Source organism: Cydia amplana, chromosome 23, assembly GCF_948474715.1.
Source record: "Cydia amplana chromosome 23, ilCydAmpl1.1, whole genome shotgun sequence".
Lineage (NCBI taxonomy): Eukaryota > Metazoa > Arthropoda > Insecta > Lepidoptera > Tortricidae > Cydia > Cydia amplana.
Window position 1 is genome coordinate 3,364,442 of NC_086091.1, and position 25,492 is coordinate 3,389,933.

General features: G+C 37.0%; 1 protein-coding gene across 2 annotated transcripts in view; it reads right to left on the reverse strand.

The window, feature by feature from the left end:
- Positions 1–25,492, reverse strand: part of LOC134658780 (uncharacterized) — a 136,896-nt gene that overhangs the window by 43,617 nt on the left and 67,787 nt on the right. The window contains exon 1 of one of the 2 annotated variants that reach the window (XM_063514418.1): positions 18,837–19,236. The exons of the other annotated variant lie outside the window; for it this stretch is intronic. The gene's annotated coding sequence lies outside the window, so the exon portion shown is untranslated. Of the gene's footprint in view, positions 1–18,836; positions 19,237–25,492 lie in introns of those variants that run through there. 2 annotated transcript variants of the gene reach the window in all.

Consider the following 25,492-nt stretch of genomic DNA (forward strand, 5'->3'; position numbering starts at 1 on the left):
TGTCAAAAAGTGAGGCCCAACGCCGAGCTCCATGTAACACCGAAGACTTGATTTCGACGCCTCCCAATGCGAGGCCAGAGGATGAGCTGCAGGTAAGCATACAGCTAAGAATCGAACGCCAAGTGTAAGCTTGGCTGATGGCCGAACGCCTGGAGCGCCGATTGCGGCGCGCTTCTGTGCGAGGCCGAGCTGCAAGAGAGCAGAGCGAGGGCGCAGGCCGATAAAGACTGAAGCCATAGTGTTAAAGATCTAGTGCTTTCCTGCGGGCGCATTCGTGCGGACGCCAAAGGCCGAGCTGCAATGGAGCTAAGATCGGATAAGGACCAATGCTCAAGCGTTTTAAAATAGGCCGAAAGTTGAGCTCCAAACAGGGCCAAAAACTTGCAGGTTCAGATAGCAACTTAATTCCATGCGAGCGATGCAAGGCCAAAGATTGAGCTGCGAGAGAGCAAAGATTGAAATTTAAACAGTGGCCAAGTTTAATTGAGACCCGATTCCGACGCCCTTCCGTGCGAAGCCAACGGCCGGACATTTGGACGTGGAAACGCTTAATATCTCAACTTTAACCCCATTTTATACCTTTTAAAGACGTTTAACCATGCTTGCAATGGTTAAATTCGCGGTAAATGACGGATGGCTAGCTAACCCAACTAATTTTAGTTATGCATTGGATCGGTAATCCAAAGATGTGGGTTCGAGTCTCACGTTAGCCAGAGTTGATCACAGTTAATTTTTTCATTGTGATTGACATATGTCTAGTGTATATATACAATCTATAAATTGTAATGTGGAACGTTCCACAATAAAAATGGAAGGAAAGCAGTATTTGATTACAAGCATATTGATGTTAAAATTGATATTAAATAATTTCGTTTCCCCAAGACTAGTAGCGCGGTTACTAGACAGATAAGTTTGCATTTGCCTTCAATATTTTTGAATTATATGGGCCTAAAATACCTTTTAAATGCCTATAAACTATTCGAAATGGCGCCGTTAATGATCTAAACTCGATTAAAAATATATTATCTGATTCCGAAAGTAGTAGTAACTACCAAGGTCACGCCGATGCCACGCCGATAGCGCAGCGTCGGCGGCGGCGGCGCGAAAATTTTGTCGGCGGCGGCGGCGCGCCGGCGCGGCGCTCATATCTAGTGTGGAGTCAATTTCGCAGATTTGCTACACTGTTAAAATCTTTCGGGTTCCTTTCCTCGTGAGCACCGTGAATATTATTGATGGAAATTCAAGAGCGGCTATCTCAAAAACTAAACAAGATACTCTAGATCGAAAAACTCGACTGTATAAAACTTGTAGCAAATTTAATCAGCTTTCATTTTATAGGTATTTATAATGATCATGTCACAACGACGCATAGTTTCCAAGATATTATAAGCGAAAAACCGAAAAATGGAACCTTCAAATCAAACCCCCCTACCCCCGCTCAAGGGCTACGGCCGGGGACTTTTGATATTTTCACCTCCTAACGAGTCCAAACAAAGTAACTAAGTTAAAAATGTGTCCCAAGCATTTCCCTCTATACCTTTTCGTTGCCTGACCTAAATGTAGTCAATATTATGGGTGCTGATGCTGAAGGGGCGGCTACAGGGTCTGAGCCTAGGGCGGCAAAGACTGCAAATCCGCCACTGTTTCGGTTTGTCTGTACCTGTCACTGTCAAACGTCGTAGGACATTGTATTATTTTCATTTAGTACGGATTCTAAAAAACAACCGGCCAAGTGCGAGTCGGACTCGCGCACGAAGGGTTCCGTACCATTACGCAAAAACGCCACTTAAATATTTATTTTATTTTTAACCGACTTCCAAATCTAAAAGGAGGAGGTTATCAATTCGGTTGTATGTTTTTTTTATTTTTTTTATTTTATTTTTTATTTTTTTTTATGTTTGTTACTCCATATCTCCGTCATTACTAGACCGATTTTGAAAATTATTTTTTTGATTGTATGTATATGCATACAGATTGGTCCCGTTTTCGTCAAAACCCAGTTCTGATGATGGGATCCATGAGGAATCGAGGGAACTCCTCAAATCTTAAAGGCACACATATAGTGATTTTTGTATTTTTATCAACAAATCAAGCATATACATTCAAAAAAGTGACATTTGATGAAGTGGAACTGCTGATGATGATCAAAACGGAACTCTTCAACGATGCATAGCACACGTCTGACGATTTGTCCTCTTCGTTATGTTTGTTAAGCAAGTTAAGTTTTTAAGCTACATTTTTGTCAAGCTCGAGTGCTGATGATGGGATCCATGAGGAATCGAGGGAACTCCTCAAATCTTAAAGGCATGCGTATAGAGATTTTTGTATTTTCATCAACAAATCAAGCATATACATAAAAATAAGTGACATTTGATGAAGTGGAACTGCTGATGATGATCAGAACAGAACTCTTCAACGACGCATAGTTCACGTTTGGCGATTTGTCCTCTTCGTTATGTTTGTTAAGCAAGTTAAGTTTTTAAGCCACAATTTTGTCAAGCTCGAGTTCTGATGATGGGATCCACGAGGAATCGAGGGAACTCCTCCAATCTTAAAGGCATGCGTATAGAGATTTATGTATTTTCATCAGAAAATCGAGCATTTTCATTAAAAACTGTCGCATTTGATGAAGTGGAACTGCTGATGATGATCATAACGGAACTCTTCAACGACGCATAGCTCGCATTTGGCGATTTGTCCTTTTCGTTATGTTTGTTAAGCAAGTTAGGTTTTTAGGCACATTTATGTCAATCTCAAGTCCTGAACATGGTATCCATGAGGAATCGAGGGAACTTCTCAAATCTTAAAGGCATCCGTATAGAATTTTATATATTTTCATCAGAAAATCAAGCATTTACATTAAAAACTGTGGCATTTGATGAAGTGGAACTGCTGATGATGATCAGAACAGAACTCCTCAACGACGCATAGTACACGTTTTGTGATTTTCAATTTCGATTTTGACTTGGATTGGGCCCCGGACTCCGGACTCGGACCCGTACTCGGACTCGGACCCAGACCCGGACCTTGACCCGGAAAACCACTATGATACCTAAACTAAATCAACCACTATGATTACCATAAAATGTATACATATTACCAAATAAAGTATAAGCACCGTTAAGTGGGTTAGGCTAGTAGTTAGAGAAGTCGGTTTTTTTTTCTATTAAAGATTATGTTTTTAGTATTTGTTGTTATAGTGGCAACAGAAATACATCATCTGTGAAAATTTCAACTGTCTATCTACCACGGTTCATGAGTTACAGTCTGGTGACAGACAGACAGACGGACGACAGCGGAGTCTTAGTAATAAAGGTCCCGTTTTTGCCCTTTGGGTATGGAACCCTAAAAAGGTAAGCATATGTACTGCTTAGAACTTATGCTTTATTTTGAAGTCCCAATCTTTTAGTGGCATAATTTAGGGACTCAGTCGTTTTCTTCAGCCCATTTTAAGGCAGTGTCCGCCCTGTACGGTCTTCAGACGGTGTGTGAGCGGAACATTGCTACGAGCATAGCGCTGTCTCGTTCACACACCAGAGCGGCGTGCGGATCCGCAGAATCGCGTTAGCCTTGACACCCGTCAGTTCCCGCATAGTTAAAATATGTAATTTCCATCCATTGTACGTCAAACACATTGTGCTAGAATGACAGTTGTCGAACGCTTTCACAATTCGTTCCGCCATTGTGTGAAAGGTCATCGGATCAAGGGTGTCGGGGTAATGTGAGACTCATGAGGGTTCAGGTGTTTTAATTAGTGTTGTGAATAACGCTCATTTCGAGGCTTAAAGACTCGAACCCTTAAGACTCTCGAGGCTTAATGCCTCAAACGCGGCAAAGACGACTTCTTACATCCATACGCGTAAAATAAATATAATTCGAGTCTTTAAGCCTAAAAATAAGCGTTATTCACAACCATTTCACAACACTGGCTTTAACAGGTTCAAACTAAAGCTACGTTTTATTAAAGCCGTGAATTAGGGTTCTGTGTATACTCGTATTTTACGGGAACACGCATTGGGGATTTGGTTTCTGATATTTTCTTCGCTTAGTCCTATCGCTTAGTCCTTCGCTTATCCTAGTACACCTACCTACATACAGATCATACCTATACCACCTATGCTTACTTATCCAACTCTGAAGAAAACTGTGATGATAAATAATAACAGAAGAAACTACAGCACACGAAAAGTGCAATAAGAAGGTCCTTAAAATATATTTTTTCTAAGACATACCAATGTTCACAAAAGACGAAGTCCTATTCAACTTTCTATTTTCTTCGTTCAAATAAATGCGTTTTGTCTGCACGTTAAATTATGTTCCTTTACAGTTAAAAATAGAGACAACTATCGTAGTATTGACGCCGTTAACATCATGCTAGTTACACGCTAGGGTTGCCCCAAAATTGATTCACTTTTATGAAGAAAAATAATGAAAGGAATGAAGAAGTAATCCTATGAGTACGTGGTGTTAGGAATCACTTGGGAAGGATTCAGAATTTCTTCTGATTCCTCGTAGTTCCAAGACTTAAGCAGGTTTAGTACCTATACGAATTTTTGCCTCATTTATGTTGTCAACGTACGTTAGGCTGATACCTACGCGAAAATATGTTCCCACAAATCTTTGTGCCGTTTAAGGATTGTCCTTCCGCGTGTGCAATGAACTCCCTGTCGTGGTTTTCTCGAGGGACTACTGTGTGGGGTTCTTCAAAAAAGGAGCTTCATTTCATATTGCCAATCAACCATAACGTATTTTAAACTTTTTTAAATCACAACATGGTTGCCATAAATGTAATTAGCAATCGTGAGACCTCTCTAGTAATTTCGTAAATTCGAAACTGATTTTGTAACTTTCGCTAGATATAGAATTCGTGATTTCTGTCGTGGTTTCTGGCCTACAACGCACGTTAAAAGGTTCTAATAATTTTTGCACAAAAGCTAAAAATATGAAAATTGTTAGTAAAATTACTAAGTATGACGTGTCCCCCGCATAAAATCGTCTTAATTAGTTAATTTATGACGCAACTATTTAGCACGTAAATCCGTAAATCCTCAATCATTAATTCATCACAGCGTTGACAACCCTACGGTGCATTCGAGATCAAAAGCGTTTCGGTTCCGTATTTAGCAGCACTAGAAACGGCTTCCTGCCGCACTGTTGTTACGTGCACAGAGCTTTGTTGCTCTGAAGGGGCTATTCATAAATTACGTCATTTCAATTTGGTTGGACATCGGATGATGGTAGCATGACTTGGGAAAGAACGGAGTCATTCAAAGTATGATTTTTGGGTGATTTTAGGGGAGGGGGTCAAAAACCGTCAATAATAGATGATGAAATTTATGAACAGCCCCATCTATTTTAACATTTACGTGCTTACTGTTCCAGCTTTGACTACTGTGCTAAGTCTACAGGATTGACTGATGATCGCTGTCTTAAAGAAACATAATATTAAGTTTTCATTTCTCATGCTCTGAAAGAGGGTCATTGTTGTTCTAAAAGGTGTACAGAAAATGATACGTTTATCCACTAGAGCAGTTTACGTTCCAAGTAAGATTTTATATTCTTTTACAGTACATATGGTGCTACTTTCCCGAACTAGTGCGGGAAAAAGCACTTTCTTCCGTGCATGTCGAAAGTTTAAAAAGTGCCATATGTACCGTAAAACGTTGTACGATACACGTGCGAATAGGTAATTCTAGTCTTGGCCGTCGTGCTAGCCCGCAAATAATAGGTACTTTTTACGCCCCCTCAGAAAGCTAAACCTAGGTTACCTAGGTTTCTTGACGTGTCAATCTAAGTGAAAGCTCATGCATCGGTAATGCACGTTACCCGACCATAGACAATCAGTTAACGCATAGACAATCGTAATCATATGTCATTTGAAAATGGAGGGAAAAGAAAATGGCGTTACCCCCTTATTGGTGTAACTGGGCATGTCTAATGCAAGGGAATGGGGAAAGCAACCGCCAAGTCGGTTGCCTATGGTGTTGTTGAATTTCCTACTTAATAGGGAACCGTACTGTATTAAGATACTAGCGCCTGCCCCGGCTTCGCACGGGTTAACAAATTATACATAAACCTTCCTCTTGAATCACTCTATTTATTAAAAAAAACCGCATCAAAATCCGTCGCGTAGTTTTAAAGATCTAAGCATACATAAGTACAGACAGACAGCGAGAAGCGACTTTGTTTTATACTATGTAGTGATAGATAGGTATCATATAAATAATAAGTACATTTATATATAGGTAGTAGAAATGTACACACATTTAATGTTAAACTGTTTGGACGACAACGATTTCACTCACTTAAATAGCGACTAAAAATTAAAGTGATAGTCGTCCAAACAGTTTAAAATATGTCTCACGAAAGTTTAATTTCAAACATTCAATGTTACCTACTTTTAAATATGCGCACCAAAGTAATCGATAGAGCCACGTTGAAATTTTTGTCTAAGTTATCGATGTAAAGATTGTAAAGTATAAGTATACAAATTATGTTTCAAATCGGCCCACCCACCCATCTTCGGAAAGTCTGGAAACATACAAAAAACACATATCTCTACAAATCAGGACCTCCACTCCACCGAAATGTTGAAGACCGAAAAGACCGAAGAAAAATATATCAACTTTGATTGTTATCGTTATCACGATAACGCTCACGTCAAGTCAATACCGACAGAAACCTAAACAGAATGTATGATCAATCAGATCCAGTGTTGTGAATAACGCTTATTGAAGTGAAAATTTCTTTAGCGGCGCTGGGCACTTTTTGAGGTGGGGAAAAAATGATAAACTCGAGACAGCGTAAGGCGATCACGTGGCCATTCCGGCCGTGGGATCAATTTAGATGGCATTTAAATCAATAAAGAAAAACTCAATGTTATTTGACATTTATGTTGCGGACTCCTTTTCAAAACCTTACTTTTTTACACACTCTACCTATGTTCAAATAATTTGACGTTGTCATGGCAGTATGTAAATAAACATGTCAATGAAAAAGTGTGATCTTATTTGAGAATGATAATAATATATAATAAATAAATAGAATACCTCCGCTAAACGTATGTAATATCGTGTTACCGGGCGTCGGTAACATAGTGAGGTGAGTTTTCACTTCTATCGGCACTCCCGGAGTGCAACCCGTTGTTTTTTTTTTAGGCTTAAAGACTCGAGTCCTCAAGACTCGTAAGTCTTGAAGACTCGACTATAATTATTTGAGAATTGTATTTATTTATTTTACGCGTATGGATGTAAGAAGTCGTCTTTGCCGCGTTTGAGGCGTTAAGCCTCGAGAATCTTAAGGGTTCGAGTTCGAGGCTTTAAGCCTCGAAATGAGCCTTATTCACAACACTAATCAGATCAGGCCCTAATATGGCTGCGTTTCCATCAGAATAATAGAATCACTTCATTTACTCGTACCTATCCTCAACACAACGCAACTCTTGTAGTCGGAATTTTCTATTGGTTCCAAACATGCCTCAGTACTCGTCCTAACATCCTCGCGGTGGAAACGCAGCCTAACAGTGAGACCTAGGTAGTAATTTAGAAACTATCGGACGAGGGCTAATGGGGCAATTTTTACCTATTACTTTAGAAACTGCCTCATTGACCGATTTCTTTAATGCAGCTTTTCTACTTTCTTTTGGTTTTTCTTTGAGATTCCCTCATTCTTTTTAAACCGTTTATGAGTTGGTATTTTACTTAAGTAAGATTTTTGAAGCACTTTTCGATTTGTTCCAAATTAATGTCGTTAAGTATTGCTAACATTCATATAGGTAGACCCGTTTGTGTAATTAAATATGTGTACAAAACGCGAGAGTTTAAAGTGTTATATTCATATAGGAACCCTATCCAGTATTTTAATTTTTAACAAGCAGAAACGTCTGCGAACGATGCTATTAAGCTTAGAATAAATTTAAAAATTGAAAATAAATCCACTTTTATTTGTTCTAAGCTTAATACGAACCATGATCATCACATCATTAAGAACCGTGTCGCTGCAACTAACTGTTCAAACTGTAAGTAAACGGTCAAAGTGAGTTAGACCGACAGGGTGCTATGACTACGAGTAATACAAGTTAATTCAGCTTATCGAACTGATATGGCTTAACTCGCGATGAATGGTCGAATTAATGCTTTGCAGGAGGGACTTTAGTGACCACGCGTTAGGATAAATATCTGGGCGAAAACATATGAAAACTCAAAAATGCGCGTTTTCCCAGAGATAAAACCTAGCTAGAACGATTTTTGGCCCCCGAAAACCCTGCATACTTATAGCAAAAGATAAGATATGGAATTTTAATTATTAGTTATCCCCCGCCGCCTCTGTCTGTATGTATGTATGTATGTAAAACTACTGAACGGATTCTCAGTTTTCACTTATCAATAGAGTGATTCTTGAGGAAGGTTTAGGTGTATAATTTGTTAAGGTTTTGTGGAAGCCGAGCGGGTCGCTCGCTAGTTAATCTAAAATTAAATTGTAATTTTGTAAATGTACTTATTTTTTTTGTAGTTATTTTACTTATTACACTTTTGTGTTTTTTTGCATTTTATAGGTACCTATTTTTTTGTATATCACTTTGTTTTATATGGGTGCTTGCTTGAAATAAAATAAATTTATTTATTTTTACACGACTGCCCAAAAAAGGAGTAGGTATTGTTTTTTTTATTAACCGCTTACAAGAAATGCATACAGTCCCATAAGTCCACAGATCCTTATAAGCCGAGACTATCCCAAAACTCCCGGCACTACAAACGGAACAAAAAGCAGTCCATACTTATCCCTGTCTTCCTGTCCGTGTATGCACTGGATCCAAGATGGCGGCCGGCGCCGGCGCCGGCGCGGCGCGGTGCGTAAGTTAGAAAACTATGGGAAATTGTCTGTGGTGAGACAAGCTTTTTATTAATTGTAAACTAGTGGCTCTAGTCTGTTAACTGTAGACCTTGCGAATCCCCATGGCTCCGAAAAAAATGCAAAAACTGAACGGACAGTAACAAAAACCACTATTAACATGTAACATAGGTACGTTACCTACTTAATAATAGTCTGTCGAGCCAATTTTGTCAGTAGTAAAAGGCGGAAAATTTCACAAATGTCGATGTCCCATTCAAATATTGAATGTCGCGTCTTTTCTACTGAAAATTTGGTTTGTCAGACCATAATTTATTCAGGATTGTGGTAGAATAAAGGCCCAATTCGAACAATGCTTATTTTATGAGATATCACAGGATACGATACCGATTTGTATCGCTGTGGTATCTTATAAGCATTGTTCGAATTGGGCCGTAAGAAAAGGTAAATGTCAAAATGAGAAAAAGTGGTTTTTATATTTTTTTGCAAATTGTTTCATCCTAAAATATCGTTTTCAAAAAACATTGAATTAAAATATACCTACATATTTGAATGACATGTTTATTTACATTTACATAAGTTACCTATAGGTACTTATTTATTAGTCAATGTTTACCACTACGTCGCTTGAGGCGTCTATTCGACTATGAACCAAGGCATAGTGACATTCCATCGATAACGATCGTTTCTGTTCCGAATGACATAACGTTTGCGCGCCAAAATAAAATCGCGATGACTGTATTATTTTTTAAAGGTTATGGTATCATTTTATCACATGAAACTGTTATTAAATAAGAGTCTTTATTTCATTATTATTAAGGTTGATTTTACTCTTACACAATTTGAAAGTTGCGTAAATGGAAGATGGTCGAATAGAAGATTTATCTCTTAATCAGTACACTTGTTTCAAACCATGTTGGGTGTTATTACATAAAGTTAAATGCCATCTGATTTAACCATTGTTAATAAATTGTTACAGTGTTGCATACAATATTGGCAGCATCGGACCCGCCAAGCGTCTTTTGGGAAAAGTTCATTGAGTCAATCTAAGGCAGTGGTTTTCAAACTTTTTAACAATGCGACTCTTTTGTCATGACAAACAAATTCGCGACCCCCGCGGGCATATCTTTTTAGGGATTTTTTGTTTGTTGTTGTTTTTTCTTCTTATTAATATAAATTATCCACAGACTGAAAAACAGAGATTTAAGGTGATTTACTGCCCTAGCGTCCAAAGTGTTTCCTAACCTAGTTTTACTTTAAGTAGGTACTTACACTTAGCAATTAAACATTTTGCATGTCAAAGCCCAGTTCTAGATCTAGAGAACTAGTTTTCGCAAGCATTATAAACAATCTCGATGTTTTCATAATTAGCCAGCTGGCCGCTATTGGGGACTCTCGATAAATATTCATCGTACCTTGGTTCCACTATACTGTTACACTTTGGCAGTAGAAATTCTTAAAGGGGCTAACGCAAAATTCCTCTTCTCTCCACTCCCACCCCACTCCACCACTTCTCCAGTGGTTTGTTATAATTATTTGCGTACCGTAAAACGGGGTGAGTAGGTTTCGCGGGGAGAGGTGGGTTATGAATGGGGACAGAAGGTTTGAGAGGGGGGTGAGAAGGAATTTTAAGGCTACTGCTACAAAAATAATGTATTCCAATTTAAAATGGAGCTATAGTAATACTCATAATAAAAAAAAACATAGATCCAACAATCTTCCAAAATCACCTAATGTATGAAAACCAACTCACCCCAAATACGAGGGACTACGGGGTGAGGTGGGTTTTCCTGTTTATCGTCAAAGTTATGAAATGAAACTTCCCAAAATAAAATAAAAACTAAAATACAAACGTCCGGAACACTTATTATATAGGTACACCATTTAGTTTGCATATGTAAAAATAAAATGTTATCGAGGTTTAATGTCAGTTTTGCACCTGCTCACCCCATTTTACGGTACTTGTTTATTTCTGCGGTTGGAGGTTTAAAGGCGTGGGTTTAAAAGGGTTAAAATATATATAGTCAACAGTCCTAAAGCAAAATGCGAAATGCGTACCGATCTGTCAGCGATCTATCGGCGTCTGATAAATATTCATGTGGACCTTGGCTTTACTGTTAGACTTAGAGGCTGCGTGCTAGAGCGGCTAGAACAGTGGTTCCTAACCTTTTCAGTCCGATCACCCCTATGACTAACTAGGGAACCTGATTTTACCCATCCTCCCAATGGTAATAAAAAATAAAACGTGTACGTTTGTTGTATTGTTATATTAGGTTAGCTTATTACCCCCGTAAAATACCAGTTTTACCCCCACGGGGGTAATTACCCCCAGGTTAGGAACCACTGGGCTAGAAAGAATAATAAAATGGGGAAATACCGTAAAATGGGATGAGTAGGTGCAAAACTGACATTCAAACCTCGATAACATTTTATTTTTACATATGCAAACTGAATGGTGTACCTATATAATAAGTGTTCCGGAAGTTTGTATTTTCGTTTTTATTTTATTTTGGGTAGTTCCATTTCATAACTTTGACGATAAACAGGAAAACCCACCTCACCCCGTAGTCCCTCGTATTTGGGGTGAGTTGGGTTTTCATACAAAGGTGATTTTGGAAGATTGTTGGATCGATTTTTTTTTATGAGTATTACTATAGCTCCAATTTAAATTGGAATGCATTGTTTTTGTGGCAGTAGCCTTAAAAAACTATCTCACCCCCCTTTCAAACCTTCTCTCCCCATTCATAACCCAACTGTCCCCGCGAAGCCTACTCACCCCATTTTACGGTAAACTTGCAAAAAATGTAAACAAATATGTTTTTGCTAGCTTTAACGAAGTTTTGCTTGTTTATATATAGCAGTGTGTTATAGTGGTCACATGGGCTATTTGATACGGGCGGACTAACGGAGAGCTTAAAATTAATGTTTTGTCTCATATTCACTACCATTATCATACTAATTTGCTATGATAAAAACAAAATCCGTGAGATTCTTAGAATATTAAGCAAATTTCTCTTAAAAATCCATTTTCTATTTACTTTTTCGTGAGCAATAATAATAAAGATTATGTTAACGGCTAACATTTCTATGTCACACCACAATTAACAATGCATTTGACAGTTAGAGTTGTCATCATTTAATGCATATATTTGCTGGCTGAATTTAATTCCTAAATTAACCTAAAAAACTTTCTGGCGCCACTATTACAAATTTACATTTTCAGATAAAAATGCCACAGTCGGAAAATATTCTCCCAAACTTTCGTCTTTCCAAACCTTAGCATAAGTACCAAAATGGTATAACTACATCAATTATGCTTCTCAATTTGTCTATCGCTAAATATAACTTGGTAATGCAAATGTAGTATGGAAGGTCACGATTCTAAAAACCATGTCAAGTATGGAACTCTTCTAGTTAACTGTTTTTAGTATAAGATGAGATTTACGCAATAACATTAATTATAATAATCACCTTGACACGATCACGATTATAGATTGAGTACCGTTAAATTTAAATAGTAAATACGCATATCTGAGTATCTGACGGAAACTTTTTTTTATCTGCGTTTTTTGCTTGATTAAGCAATGAACACTTAAAAAAAATAAACGTACAAATTACATAGAATATCGGAATAACTTCTATCACAAGAGAGTCTTGTCAAACTAAATAATATTAGCAGAATTAAAGCTAAATCGAAAATATATACCTATATGAAGTTTGTTCAGCGAGTCATATTGTCGCTATTTTTTATTATTATTATTTAAATGGCAATAGAACATTCAAATAATCTGTCAGTTTCAAGCCTTGATACAAGTTAACGACATATTCTACCTCCTTATGCATTATGTTTACTAAATGATTCATACCTAGACGTGGGAGGTGAATTTAATGACTTTTAACTGATCATAGGTAGGCTTTATCTCGTTGACGTAAGGCTTATAAAAGATCAATTAACCGTGTCAATGATGGTAGCTCACATCTATTATCAATTCCAACTTTATTGTTATGATGATAGAGTTCAATTTAGAGCGTCAAAGGTTTTATGTGCAACGGATATAAGATAGTGCAGCGATTTTAATGTCATCGTACGATATCGTAGGTGTTGTGGTTTTACAAGTATGACTGTTGATGTTGGTAGAAAACAACAATTAATTAGAATCAGGAAGAAACTGGAATTTAACCGATTGCTATCGTCATCTCTAGCGTTTTTCAGTATATCGGTCGCTCGGGGTGAAAAATGTTTAATTAAAAATAAGACATGTTACACATAAGTGGCTAAGGGTAAGGGGCGCGAGGTATTTTTCATGCCAAGGGGGGTTCGCGAAAATATTGTCATACTAATAAGGGGGTCATGTCATGAAAAAGTTTGAACTACACTGTATGCTGCCTATCAGGCAGTGAAGTTTTGAGACCCCGGGGGCCCGTTTTTCAAAGGCTTGTTACTTGTAATACAAGTGGAAGTCCCTTTCTAAAAAAAACTGTCAAAAAGTGACATCCGCTTTTATTACAAGTTACAAGCTTTTGAGAAACGGGCCCCTGGACTAGAAGTACATATATGTGAGCATGTGTTTTGTATAATGTAGGTATGTTTATTAAGTTCCTTTTAATACTTTTTCTTTAGAATAACCTTCGTTCCGTTGTGCGTAATTCTTTTTAGTACTCCTAATTGTAATTCTATTATAGTACGGTTGCTTGAAACATACAATAGCTGGTATTGGCGTTTCAAGGAAAAATGACAATAGAATCTTGTCGCAGTGACCCATTTGTTGCAATGTTGTGGTATAAAAGTAAAATATAAAAGTACAAGTTTGTCCCTTACAGTAAGGGCATTTCTTTCAGCTAACCTTTGAACTACTTACTTGGTGCTCAGTAAGAGATACTGACGTACAGTCACCGTCAAAAGTAAAAGAGCACAAGCAAAGAGTATTAAATCACTACGTTTTAAGAGTCGGCACTCTCGAACAAGCCTTAAACCGAATTAAGAACGTACATTGTGCCAACACACCAAATACATGTCAATACTGCCAACACAAAAAAAAACAACGCTAGGGCTCGACACTTCCGGTACCTACTGTTTATCGATATCGATAAATGTGCGATACGTGCTGTTGTACTGTACTACTGTAAAAGTAAACATTGAAAATCAGGTGGATTAATAAAATAAATGCAAAATATAAAAATAATTTTATTTTACATAATAAAGATAAGATACAGATAGTTTTATATTTACGTATACGCATATTACAATACGCTTATGAACGTAACTAAAGCTACAATCTACTTTTAGAGCACTCCTGCAAACACTGAGTCTTGCCTGTGAAGGCTGTGAACTCCAACTTCCCACAAAGGGAAAAAACTGTCAGGCTCATTCACTTGTAGATATTCAGAGGTTGGAGTTTCATTCAGCCTTTGTATAGGTAAATATTCCAAATCCTCATTACCTGTTACCTTTACCCATAGTCGATATCTGAAATAAAGGGATTATCGATAAGTTGTTCGCACACTATTCGTGTCTTAGGTTACCTAGTTTTTACAAGAAGAATCTATTCACAGAATGTTTTCGTTTTAATCAAGGATGGTAAACGATAAAAACTACTCCAAACTAATTAAATTAGTATCTGGGAACGACTCAAAATGAAAATATCGCACAAAAACATCAGTTTACCGACCTGTTCGAATCAAGAGGAAATCTTGCTAAAAATATATCAGAAGTAAGTTTCCTTACACGCCTGACCCCACAAAATTCACATTTTCTTAAAGATTTGCCCCCCATTTAAATAAAAGCTAAAGTTATTTGGTCTAAACACAAAAATAAACACGTAACATAACCGCTTTCACCACAATTTAGAATGACGGTAGACGTTTTACCGATCATACCAACCTAAAGAAAAGTAGGTATAATAGGTGTTTGAAAGCAAGTATGGTATGTGTTACCAAAATGCAACAGCAGTCATTTTAATTCGATAAGATTATTTACTATGCCTCAACGTTGGTAACAAGTACGTTCCTAAGTTATCATAGTATGGGGTGTCGATGGGCTGAGCACAAGAAAATAACAGTATGATTATCCATAGATAATAGAGGCAGGCGTATAGGCAAACCTAGCGACTCTTGCCAAACTATAAACTATACTTTCTTCTTGACTATAGCAATATTAGCAAACATAATAATTGGCACTAGGAAGCCTTCCTCATGGCATATTATTGTTTGCGTTGCGTCACGGCCCCGGGCGACCGCCTGGGTGGCCATTTTGAAATGTTGATCGGGTCAGGGAGAATAGATAAAGGTACCTACAGTCGTGTTAAGATACATCGGATTACTTTGGTTATTATATAAGCTTTCAAAATGAATCGACTTCGCAAGTAAGGCAAGATGTGCCCGCTTGATGGCAACAACGTGTCATTTGTAATAGGATTGCTAATCGCTATACATACATACATACATCATTGGCTCAGTGACCCAAAAAGGATCTTGGCCTCTGATACAAGAGAGCGCCACTCTACGCTATCCTGCGCCATACGTCAGGAGAACTTTTGACCTGACATGTCACGAATTTTGATCTGTAGTCAGCATTGCGGGGGTTGGGGGGTTGAAGCGCTGGTGGCCTAGCGGTAAGAGCGTGCGACTTTCAATCCGGAGGTCGCGGGATCAAACCCCGACTCGTACCAATGAGTTTTTCGGAACTTATGTATATCATTTGATATTTACCAGTTGCTTTTCGGTGAAGGAAAACATCGTGAGGAAACCGGACTAATCCCTATAAGGCTTAGTTTCCCCTCTGGGTTGGAAGGTCAGATGGCAGTCGCTTTCGTAAAAACTAGAGCCTACGTCAATTCTTGGGATTTGTTGTCAAGCGGACCCCAGGCTCCCATGAGCCGTGGCAAAATGCCGGGATAACGCGAGGAAGAAGAAGAATTCAGTATTGCGGGGGGACTTAGCGAGTATCAAGGTGTTTAGAATCCTCAACTAGCAGCTTGCTGACAGTTTAAAGTGGGCAGAGGAAATTAGATATGCTGTAGCTGCAGCATAATGTGACGAGTCAGGGTGCTTATGGCCCACGAAAGTTTCTGGAATAATTGATTTAATGGGCGGGTTAGGGTCTTTAATGTCATATTCCATTTTTGTTTGAACCCAATATGTTTACTCGGCATACGTGAGGAAGCAGTATATGACTATTATGGCTAAGGACTCATTTAGATGATGCGAGAACTCGCATGCGCGTTTCATTACATTGCGTCATTTGATCGGTCGGCTGAGTTGATGTAACCTCAATGGTCCGCAATGTAACTAAAATCGCATGCGAGTTCGCGCGCCATCTAAATCAGTCAGGGTGGAAGTGGAAGACGTGGAAGCCACTGAACCGTTCTTCTTTAGCTAGTTCATTTGTGGCGTATCACTACAAGCTGCCCTCATCCCTTCAAGATAAAGATAAAAGATAGTTTATTCAAGTAGGCATAATTACAATGCGCTTATGAACGTCAAATAAAGCTAGGTAGACCGGCTCCAACCCTACACCTCTGTCCCGAGAAGATTTAAATCCCCTCCATCCTCAATTGGAGGAGGGTATCCCAATATGGGACCGGCAACAAACTCGGCGGGACACATCTTTTCAAAAAAAAAATATTAGTCTTCAGTCGGCACGTCAAGGTCATTCAGGTAGACTACCCATCCCTCTCGAATCAGGGACAAAAAGACGGGTAGTATATCCTCCTAATACAAACGGAACATCCAAAATTTGCCACTTTCCTAACCTAAATCGTAGTAAATAGAGTTGATTTTGCGTTGCTTGAAAATTGAACGAAACAAAGCAAAAGCGACTCTGTTCTAATTGAACATGGTTTAAATTACATCGAACTGAATAGGTGCTATAGGTAGGACCTTGTATGGGCCTTAGGAGGATATCTTGTTGGTGAGTTATTGTCGCGTCCATCCTGTGCTAGGCTGCTAGGTTACAGGTTGTATTTATTCATTGTAAATACCTAATATTACAGTATAAATATCCATCTTACTCTTATTTCATTTATTATGTATAAATATGTAGTGCTCATTTTATGACTGTCAATCAAAGCTTCAAGCACGTAGGAAATTAAAGTTAGTTTCTATTTACCAACCGTTCGGTATTAACGTTATTAAGTTGTATATGTAATACAACTTAACTACTGTAACTCTCTCTATTCTAACATAAACATAATTGGTTCATGATTTTATCAGTCCATGAGAACCAAGAAGTTTATTAATTTCATAGCACAGACGTGATAATCTAACGCGATACCAAGCACGCGCCACAGACAACAATGGCGTGGAAGTTTTTTTTTTTAATAGAGGCAAAGACGTAGTTTTTCTGCCAACGTTGCGGTTATATTACGTGTGTTCTAAGTATAGAAGAAGTGTTTGTTTTAATTAAGTGGAGGAGTCATATCCTCAATACTAACTTATTGTATTAATTAATATTGCAAAATGCTAATATAATTGGCAATTTTCCTTCTTTCACATAGCAAATAATTATTAAATGTTTACTATAATTTTTTCCTTTAAATATTTTTTTTCCATCTAAGTAATAAAGTAAGTAAATAAAAGTCGAATGACGAATCATCAAGTCACAGTTATTTACCACAAACTACTGTTAAGCGTATTAGTCATGTCATGGGAACTACAGCGTAATCTCGAAAACAAACAAAGAATAACAGGAAGCCAATGTTCACACGTGTTATGTCACCACGACTTTGTAAGTCGAATAAGGGCATAATTACGATCTTGTGCGGTGTTAACTTAAGCTGTTGCTGGAATAATGGGTATAAAGTAATAGGTATAAAGTACAGCTGTATATACATATGTATAATAGTTGAAATTGTTAGAGTAGATTTTTCCGTTCAAATATCGACCATAATTTACGGGCAAGGAGATAAAAATTACAATGACATGGCTTGGACATGGCTAAAGAAACTACTGTTAGGTAGGTATATAACCTCGTTTGTTGTGATATGATATGTTACAGCTTTTTAAAACGTTTTCCCTTTTATGTCTTTTAATCGATAGATAAGTTATAGTTAATACATGTAATTTTCCGCGTTACTTTACAGTACACAAAATAACAAAAACATTGTTGTGTGTTGATTTTTATGTTAAAAACACATTAGGTAATGTAAAAGAGTCTGTGTGCATCCGAACAGACTCTACCTATACTGTTTTTTGTAACGTTTTTCGACTCTATGGTGTCATAGTTACTATTAAATATATGTAGTAGGTAAACAAACACGTCGTACACTGACTAGAATCGATACCTTTTAAGCGATACTTACCCCTTTGTACAGATTTATTATATACCTAGGTAACAAAAACAATAGACAATAAAAACCTATTTTAACGTGTCTTTTGTACAGGTATTCATTACCTTTTCAAACAACAGAATTGTACTAAAAAGATAAGCTAAGCACTACCTCTAAAGATAAAGATAGAGATAACAAGAACCAGTAATTTACTAAAATACTTAATTGCTACTTTACGGCTACCGTTGTTTTTATGACGTTTAGGCTCTACCACTATTATTTATTTATTTTAAGACGAAACAGGAACTGAGATTTAAATATTTTAGGTAAATATACCCGTCTCGCTAACGAAAGCGGCTCCTAAAACTAGTGCAATAAGGACAAGGCGAAAAATCCTGTGTAAAAACTCAAACTCAAAAATCTGAGGAGTACGTTTGTATGGAGAAATGACCACTCCTGTTGGCTCCTAAGTATTACAAACAATCAAAGGTGAAGACGAAATTACATTTCATAGTCAAAGAAATATTTGTTACAATTCAGCTAAGTATTGAAATACTAGAATGGTAGGTTTTCCTACTTGCGCTATAAAAAACCGTTAGAGTAACGGAAGGGTAATTTACACAGACACATTTGTATTTTGTACATACAAGAGTTGCCTACGTCTTTTTACTGTATATTTCCAACAAAATCTTCCTACAAATGAATCATCTTAATACTCACCGCTAACATCATTTTAAAACTTCTAAACACTTCACTAATGTAATAAACAACACTTTTAAATTTATTAAACTAAACACAACACTTGTCACAGTCACCATCACGAGCTATATGTCTCAAAATGCACGCCACATTTGGATTTAAAAAGTAAAAAAAAAAAAACAAATTTAAAAAAGAACAATAATAGTGATGTGACACTGTCGCTGGTCTAAACGTAACTGGCTGGTGAATCACAAACAAAATACTACCAATTAAACGGCAACACCATTTGCGGTCAGTGAATTACATTCGCGTAAGACATTGAGCTTTATTACTCTGTAATAGGGAAATAGAACAAGTAGAGAAGTAACGGTTAGATGCAAATATAAATTGGTAGATAACTATGACGTGTTTCTGAATGAATTATAAAGTGCAAGAATTCATGGTTAACCGCTTGTATAGATGTAGTTTGTATGTAAAGCTGTTTATTATAAACTTGTACTTGTAATTGGGATAGTAAATAACATTTCTTTGTGATCTATAATAACTACGTGATCTATAATAATAACAAGGTTTGTGTTAAACCCTGTTTATTTTTCCGAAGCAACAACAAGTTTGTTTATTTTCAGTATAGTTTATAATTAACTGCAAAAAAGGGAGTGTATAGCTGGTCAACCAAATCTTGTCAGTAAAAAAAGGCGCGAAATTTAAATTTACTAGGTATGGAATGATATCCCTTCGCGCCTACATTTTTCAAAATTGCCGCCTTTTTCTACTGTCAAGATCTGGTTGACCAAGTATATGAAAAGTGTTAAATGTTATACTTAATGTTACTCGAAATACAATCTATGTCATCTTTATTGTCTGACATCAGTTTAGGTCACAAGTTTTGGATTCTGGTATGTTCAACAGGCCTTGCCACACATGTACAGAAAATTAAAAAAAAAATTAAAAATTAAAAAATGCCTTCGTGCGTGTTAAAAAGTTGCAACAATAGCACAAGAAAATACAATAAAAGGGATGGAATAACATTTCACCGGTAAGCAATGGAATAACTGTTGATTTACTATTATTTAGTTTTCAAAGTAAATGTTTGGTCGTAGAAAAAGTATTGTACGCAACGTTAACTGAGTCAAAAAATACTCGTGGCGTCTTTATTAACAATTTTCGGCTTCGCATGCATGCATGCACTTCTCTGAGGTGCGGAAACATTTTATTCGAGATGTCGTCTCTTGTATATACCTCAATGCTCTGAAAGAAGGTCATTGTTGTTCTAAAAGGTGTGCAAAAAATAACACGTTTCTGTACTAGAGCATTTTAGGTTCCAAGACTTCCAAGTACGATATTTTTTTAATGTGTTCAAGTATGATTTTACCTCGCCAGTAATGAGTCCCTTTCATCCCTTGGTTAACAATCTACTATTTCAACGATTATCATCTTGGCTCGGCTCCCTGTACATATAATATGTCTACGAAGGCTCTAAAAGCTAGAAATTATGAGCAGAGATAAATAACACATTATACATGTCAGTCAGAATCAGAAGGTTCGCAAGCGTAGGATGTGTTCGACCTCTAAGTTCAATTCATTATCGATTGGCCAACAGTTATTAAGAGGTCGCGGCGTATTGTTTATTTATTGTTTGTTTAGCCTTGGCTAGGCGTTGACTGTTAATTAATTTCAGATGTAAGTAACTCCATTTCTAGTCTTCTAAGATTTCAGAATGTTGAAGTTGCAACAGTTTTTTAAATTGTTTGTAATATTTTTTTTAGTTAAGTAATTCTGTTTTATAAAATTCAATATTATTTATTATTCTTTTCAGTCGTAAACTTTACTGCACTGCAATTTTTTTGCTGATTTCATTGATGTACTATTAATACTATTTGATCTATTTCAGTTTATATTTCAGGTCATTAATAGATAACTATCAAATGATCATTGGATCTGCAAAGTATTATTTGACACATATTTTTGTAAGAAAGTCAGGTGTCTTAAAATAAGGTCGAAGATACCAATACCAACCGTTAGTGATGTGCCAAAATAAATACCCTACTTCTAAATCTAACTTCATGTAAGTTAAGTTTTTTCTCAGAACAGCTATCTTTAATGTTTGACATAGTTACAACACGGTTAACTATGACTCACTCATTAAGGGGCTACTTACAAACAACTGCCACACGCTGAATCTTTCTTATGTTTAGTCGGGACCATTTCGTAGCTTAATTAGGTATGTTAAGTTGTGTTAAAGTCTGTGCGGAAAGAGAAGAGTCGCGGAATATATATGGGGCCCAATACATTCCACGACTCTTCTCTTTCCGAACAGACTCTACGTGCTGTTTTCTTCTTTTATTTTTACCACGACACATATGTGCACACATTGAAAAGTCACTATAGTTTAAATTGTGTTACTATTGGTAATTAGGTAAGTACCAACTTTTCACTATTTCATCTTTTTCACTGATTTTTGTTGACGTGATCTTGGTCCTGGCAGAATACCAGTGCTTCTCCATTCCAATGGGTGAAGCGTAATACTGAGCCAGAACCCTTTTGTTTTGCTGCGATGCACACTGCATTTATTTGTATGAAAAGTGTTTTTATGTATGTTTTCTTTCTTTTTCTATTTTGTAAAAATCTGTGTGACTATTATAAATCTGTCTTTGTAATTTTCCATTTTTCTCTGGATTGTTTTTTGTAGGCATGTCATTGTTGTAACTTTGAATATCTTGTGTGTATTGTGGCATTTGTGGCAAACAAATATAAATGGACTATCTATCTATCTATCACGAATAAACGCTCTCTTTTCTATTATTTATGACGTTTAGTCTATAATAAGAGAATGATAAAACTAAAAAAAATATATGATGTACATTACCATGCAAACTTCCACCGAAAATTGGTTTGAACGAGATCTAGTAAGTAGTTTTTTTTAATACGTCATAAATTCCCTGAATACGGAACACTTCATGGGCGAGTCCGACTCGCACTTGGCCGCTTTTTTTTTATTTACTTTCATTAGAAAGATGTTATCAAAACCTGTTTTTTTTGCCATAGATAGAGAGTAAAAGTAAGTAACATATTGATGACTATGTGTGTGGCAGGAGAACTAAATACCGTAAAACGGTTTACTCAGGTTTCGCGGGGAGAGGTGGGTTATGAATGGGGAGAGAAGGTTTGAGAGGGGGGTGAGAAGGGATTTTAAGGCTACTGCTACAAAAATAATGTATTCCAGTTTAAAATGGAGCTATAGTAATACACATAATAAAAAAAAAAATCGATCCAACAATCTTCCAAAATCACCTTTGTATGAAAACCCCTCTCACCCCAAATACGAGGCACTACGGGGTGAGGTGGGTTTTCCTCTTTATCGTCAAAGTTATGAAATGGAACTACCCAAAATAAAATAAAAACTAAAATACAAACATCCGGAACACTTATTATATACACCATTCAGTTTTCATATGTAAAAATAAAATGTTATCGACGTTTGAATTTCAGTTTTGACCCTACTCACCCCATTTTACGGTATGTGATACCATTTGACATACATATTTGGGAATTTTCGGAAAATGCAAGCGGTCATACAGCAGTCTAGCTAGACTATGTCAAAAACGACAAGCTAAATTGATGTTTTTTCTTTAATCAGCTTATTTTTTATTATAGGTTAGATTTTTCTTTTTGAAGTGAAAACTTCTTTAGCGGCGCTGGGCACTTTTTGAGGTGGGGAAAAAATTATAAACTAGAGAGAGCGTAAGGCGATCATGTGACCGTAAGCCCCGTATGGTGGCCACTCATAATTTAAATGGCATTTAAATCAATTAAGAAAAACTCAATGTTATTTGACATTTATGTTGCGGACTCCTTTTCTAGACTCTTTACCTTTGTTCAAATAATTTGACGTTGTCATGGCAGTATGTAAATGTCAATGAAAAAGTGTGATCTTATTTGAGAATGATAATAATATATAATAAATAAATAGAATACCTCCGCTAAACGTATCTATCGTATTACCGGGCGTCGGTAACATAGTGAGGTGAGTGTTCATTTCTATCGGCACTCCCGGAGTGCAACCGTTGTTGCTTGTTTCTTCAATGCATCACCATCACCGATATTAGGCAGGTACGCCCATCATTTCAACTAAACTAAAAATAAACTCACTTAGATTTCCAAACAGACCAACCAACAAGCAAAGTTGAACTTGAAAAGTCTCTAAGAGCTCTAACAAACTACGTCAAAGGCAGAACTAAATTAAAAAGTAAACTCAATCATCTGTATGTTGGCACTACAGCTGCAACCCAATGAAAAACGTAATACAATCATACGAACTCACGCAAGCTTACGCCATTTTGCTTCTAAGCTACCCGTTCCTGGTGCAATGACCTCACACATCATATTGCACGGGGCCATACGTCTTAACGATTTATCGATAACTTTTGTAGGTCGATAACGGTTTACGTCACTACGGTCTATCGATGTCGATGCTACGACAGTTTTATGGGTTTAATCAGGGACTTTATGAGCATGGCATCGTTATGTTTATTGGATGGGCGAGGCGCCACTTGTAGAACTACTTATTGTTTATAGTTTTTACTGAATTTCTTAATTTAAATAACAGCTAGACGTAGATTATTCGTGACAAAAAGTATTGTCCTTTGCTAAGTTATAAAACAAATATATAAAAATAATAAAATTGGGCGATTTTTATTTTTTGCCGATTTTTTTGTCAAAATTTTAATAAAGTAGGTAAGTTTCAAGAGCTCCTCGTTCTGGAGTTCTGGACGGAATAAGCAGGAAAGTCGAACCCAGTGTTACGAAAATTCCATACGTCTTCGTAACTCATAGGAAGATTTCTAGGACATATTTACGTGCATATGTTTAGGTAAACTTGCTTTAAAATATTGTCAAAGTCGAAAAGAAAAAATCGACAACAAAATAAAAATCTAAATACCGATAAACGGTGATTAGGCACATCACTAGCGCCTGCGCGAGCGCACAATAAAAGCGCAGTCACAATATCCTGCACACGTGGCCCCGCGACCCGCGACTACAGGAGAGGAAACAGGAGGGACCTAGTTTTATTACATGTACATTCGCCATCAGATATGTCGTAGCGGCTAAGGCGCTCACAAATATCTGAACACGCCTCTATCCTCTATTGTCAGGGCGTTAGAGTGCGTGTTCAGAAATATCTAAACACAATAGTGCACACCTCGGCCGCTCCGATATATCTGATGGCGACTGTACCAATTTTTTTTTAGGTGGCTGTGAAGAGTGTGAAGTTCCCAATCAGCCTTGGGCTAGCGTGGGGACTATAGCCCAAAGCTCAAGCTCTCTCGCGCATAAGAGGAGGCCTGTGCCCAACGGGAAGTAAGTTAATAGGCTGAATTTATTATAATTATTACCTATTTTATCGTGGTTATTAATGTCATTTTACGGTAGTCAAAATTTTTTGCAGACCTGCAAAATTTTATGTCTGCCCTACGGTATTGTATTTAATTGAACAGATGGCGCCCTCACAGGTACTATGATGAGATTTGGCTAAAAGGGCTAGCATCCAGGTCATAAATCTCCCCAAAAAACATGAATTTGACAATTTTGACACTTTACTTAGGGTAGACAGGATAACATAAGCTGACCCCATCTGTAAAATGCTTCGACCGGCCATTCCGGCCTACCCCATTAGATAAACATCATTCAAAGTCATTTATTTTCCTAGTCACGCTCTCTACTCGAGTCAAGTGACTTGACCACCTCACTCACAAAGTTCTAGTTCCGAATTGGTCAGACTCTAAAAACCACATTCTATCTTTAAACATCCCAACTTGATTTAATATTTTTAGGCTCTCCGAAACATGTCGCGCGAGTGACTTAAAACAAGTGAGTCTAAACCGTAAAATTATTCAATGTTAGTATGTCTCACAACAGTTTAAATTCGAATATTTTTAGGGTCTCTAATTTTAATTATTTACAGGATATATACTTGGTCAACCAGATCTTGACAGTACAAAAAGGCGGCAAATTTGAAAAATGTAGGCGCGAAGTGATATCGTCCCATAGAAAATTTGAATTTCGCGCCTTTTTTTACTGACAAGATTTGGTTGATCAGCTATATTCGATCTGGAATAGGGTTTGAGATCCGGATATCCGTCAAATCTAAGATCCGGATCCAACGTCTCATAGGATCCGGATATTTCGGATCTCACGGATCCGTTAAATATTGCATTGGTCGCGTTATTGGTACGCGATAACGTCATAAAATAAATACAAATATTGCTTAAACTAAACAGTAGTAACAGTAACAGTATTAAAACGAGCTACCTGCATGCCTCCTGACTGGAATAAGGGTAAATATTTGTATGTTTTAAAGTAATTGTTATCAGGTTTTCGCTCAGTCGCCTTTGGGTCGTCTACCTGGAACATCATTAGTGCTTGTGCGTGTTGTTATCAGTGACTTTTTTTTGTGTTATCGTGTCGGTTCCCAGTCTTCTGTTAACATAAATAACATGTGCTTGATGTGCTGCTGAGTAACTAATATTGATATTTTTTTCTCGTTATTAAGAAGCTGTAGCCCAATTTCTTAATTTCCCGAAACTTTTGTAGTAATTTTACATTATTTTGCAGTAATTAACTGGATTTATATATACCTATAATGGAAGATTGTTGTAATGGGGACTGAATAAATGAGT